The sequence below is a fragment of the Halyomorpha halys genome, unplaced genomic scaffold (genome assembly GCF_000696795.3).
Source record: "Halyomorpha halys isolate HHAL.00 unplaced genomic scaffold, Hhal_1.1 Scaffold1222.1, whole genome shotgun sequence".
Lineage (NCBI taxonomy): Eukaryota > Metazoa > Arthropoda > Insecta > Hemiptera > Pentatomidae > Halyomorpha > Halyomorpha halys.
In genome coordinates, this window is record NW_027112839.1 from 66,907 (window position 1) to 70,888 (window position 3,982).

A 3,982-nucleotide genomic window follows, 5' to 3' on the forward strand; every position below is an offset into this window, starting at 1 on the left:
TAGCACACACAAATCTCCTAGTGTTTTCTACATAATCATTACGAGTAAACAAGATATTTAGTTCTCTTAATGTCCCATGCCTTAAACATCCAAGATATAATAATGATTCACCAGATTGATGAGTAGGGAGTAAAGACTGTCACGATGATACAATTGGAAAAATAATAATCCTAGCCAAGACAATCGAGAAACTGAGAAGCAAAATTTTGTGCCAAATGTGTAGATCCATCATAAAGTAATAGTAAGCTAAATTAAGCAGGAATTTAAGAAAACAAAGTCATTAAATATATCTATATAAACGGAGGAAGAACATGTGTCCCACTTGCGCAAGCTGTTCGAAAAGACCCGGAAATTTGGGTTAAAGTTATCGTGCGAAAAATCAATATTGGGTAGAAATCAGATAAAATTTTTAGGACACACAATATCGGAACAGGGAGTCAGGCCAGACGCAAATAAGGTAGAAGCGTTCAGGAAAATGGCGATTCCAACGGATGCCAAGGGAATCAGGAGATTGTTGGGCGCTCTGAATTACTATAGACGATTCGTACCGGCGATGGCCAGGTATCTGGTACCCATCAACAACCTTCTGAAAAAGGGAAATAGCGTGCAGGTGACGCCCGATATGGTGGAAAACATTAGAAAATGCATGGATGCGCTTCAGAAGGAACTGGTGTTGGCATTCCCGGACTTTGAACGTACATTTATCATCACCACGGACGCTGTGAGTACCACCACCGACCGGTGTCGTACGCTAGCAGGCGGTTAACAGATGCAGAGACAAGGTACAGCGAACTTGAGCGAGAACTGTTAGGTATTGTGTGGGCGGTAGAAAATTTCGCTCCTATGTTTTCGGGAGGTAATTCCGGGTACATACAGATCACAGACCGATTCAATGGGGTGGGAAGCTTAAAGAGTCCTCAGCTAGGGTCACCAGATAGAAGGAAATGCTCAACCAGTACAACATTGTAATCCAGCACAACCCAGGAAAATAAAATGTAGTCGCTGGCTGGTTATCCCGCGCGATCACCATAAATGCAATAGACGAGGAACAACCACAGACGTTAGGAGAGGGGAGACAGTTTTTGCGAGAATGGACGCCAGGGGAAGAAGAAACGCAAAGCACGACGGGTAACGACCATGAGCCATCATCCGAGAACGAAAGCTCCACTCAGGGAAGACCTACGGAGATGGAAGAGCTAGAGGAGGTGGTGAACGATAAATCACACCAAATAATTTGGAAGACAAGAACTTCCGGATCCATGAAGATGGGCTTCGCAAATATGGAAAGACTTCGGTCACAACTCTTTGGTCGGCACCGGGTGTCAGGAATGATATGCCGAGCGCTGAAAGATGCATCCGAACCATAAGAAATGAAGGCTTTGGAGGTAAGGTGGCATCTAAACACCCCAGGACACCCTAAGAGCAGGGGGGGTATAGAGAGGCTCCACGGTACGTTAAGCGATCACTTGCGTGTGTACCAGCTTGATAAGGGCCCGGAACCTGACGAAGCTATGATAAGAGCTATAGCAGCCTATAACCGCTCCGTGCATACGGTAACGGGATTCGCTCCAGTCGAAATTCTGTTCGGACTTAAAGGGCGCAAACGCGATTATAGAAACACGGTGATTGAGGGAGAGGAGATCGTCGGTAACGGGATGAAACTGAGAAAAACGTGGGACATGGTAAGAAAGAGAATCGAAAAGGAGAAAGCCAAACGCGTGGCGCGACATAACGAGGGTGTACGTGGCATTGTGGGGAAAATTGGTATAGGGACAGTGGTTTACCGTAGATTGAGCTCTAACAGGGGTAAGGAGTCGGAAAGATATGAGGGGCCATTCAGGGTGATTACAATTAGAGAGCATAACATAGTAACAATAGAGAGTATTACAGAACCAAAAAAACGAAGGTTATGTTAATATATAAAAAAGTTACGAACAATCCTCGTAAACCAATACTATATAATATAAATTATTTACAATAAATTAAAAAAAAACTATATACATATCATTGAAAAAGCTTCCTTAGAATTTTTTTTAAAAAATTCATACAGTAAATGAACAAGCTAGAGTGAAAAATAAAATATTCAAAAAAATCAAAAATATAGAATGAAAAATACAATATTTACAAAAATCAATAACAACCTTAAAACACACAAAAAAAAACAATAAACAGAATAAATAACTAAATTTTTTGTAATCTAATCTAGTATGGGAACACAACCCGAAGGTTTAATTCTTCAATATGGACAGTTCTCCACAATTGCTGTGCGGGCCATCTCGACTACCAATCCAACAGCATCTATCGTGGATTGCTCTTTACGAAATCCGAATTGAGCCCGCGAAAGGCCATTAACTCCTTCCGTGAACTCTTGTAGCCTGAGGGAAAGGATTTTCTCGAATTCCTTACCCATAGTATCCAATAAGCAAATTGGACGATAGGTTGACGGGTCCTCCAGTCTTCACTTACTCTTTGGAATAAGTACGAGGCGCTGTCTCTTCCAAGGTTTCGGAATTGAGCCTTCACGAATACACGAATTGAAGAGATCGATAAAAAGATCCGGCCGTTTCCTGAGAGTTTATGCATGTATGCATGTATGTATGTATATACACATGAAATGAGGCCTGACAAACCTCGAGATTAGATGCCGATAGATTCTCCTGTTCACGTCTTGGTTAGCTGGTGGATACCTCTTCGCTTTTCATTATAACCCTTATTTTACTCACAGCTATCCTGTAACTGGAATAATATTTTCTGGATGCAAGTTACCCGATCCCACCAGATATAGGTCCCCCATCATTAAATAAAAAATCCTCAGGGTGATGTTCTTCACCTAACATTAGCAGCCATAGATAATTGCTGGTTGTCTAACTGTACAATTTTAAAATTATTGATCTTAGATGTTTTTTTAATAAACATTAATTAAAATTCTTGTTAATTCATGCATTGCATATGGTTCATGAGTAAACAAATAAAATTTGTTTTCGAATCTGATGGAAATAAAATGCTTATAAATAGTGTACTTGATCTTAGAATCACTACTATGTTTAAAATTTATCTGAATTGCAATCACAATTATTTTTAAAATGTTTGATAATTACATTGCGCCTAAACGTTTGTTCCGATATTTTAACGTCCGGTGTTTTTTGGTATGAAACTATTCAAACTTATCGAATATTCAAAGACATCATCAAACTGTGTTGCTGAACAATTTGTTCCTGGAAGCAAACCCTAAAATTTCCGTATAATTTTGACGGGATTTCCGGACTATACTAAAACATATTTAATTTCGGTTTCCCGAAAATTCTTTTTCGGGTTTCTCTTTGCTCGATGCTGAAACTTAACTTAAATTAAGAATTTAAAATACTTAAAATTAAATTAAAAACATTAATTTTTTTAATTCATAAATAAGAGACCAAGTACAAGGAAGGGAATGAAGGTACGTGTCAGCCTGTTTTCTCTAGTCTTAACTTTCATGTTACAGTTGACCCGCATTCCCTGAGTTTTGTCCGTGTGAAAGTTATGTAATTTTATCACAGGATCAGTATTATATGCACCGTTAAAACTGTGACTCTAGTACCCCAAACACCTACCAACATATCTGTACTTCTTAACTCCTGGTTTATGTTTGTTTTATTATATTGTATTTTGAATATAAGATATTAATATGTAAGATATATAATATAGGATATGAAATACATAATACAAGAGAATGATTATAAATACATTAATTCGGTTAGGGTTCATTCAGAAATTGTCTTTATGGGAAGGGGCTCAAGAAATGAAATTAACTCTTTTAAATTAACGCTGTATATTTGAAACTTCCAAAAGTTTTGTAGCTAAGACTGATGAAGATATCCTCTTCTTTTACTTGAAAAACAGACCACATCGATTAACGATGTTGACTAACGTTTTACGATATCTGTCAAGTTGATTTTAAATCCGAAAATTAGAACTTCCCATAACGTGAAGGTTATAATATATA

At 38.2% G+C, this 3,982-nt stretch overlaps 1 protein-coding gene across 2 annotated transcripts in view; it reads left to right on the forward strand.

Moving 5' to 3' along the window:
• The window catches only part of LOC106688869 (uncharacterized), a 111,690-nt gene that overhangs the window by 49,271 nt on the left and 58,437 nt on the right, over positions 1-3,982 (forward strand). The window lies entirely within an intron of this gene.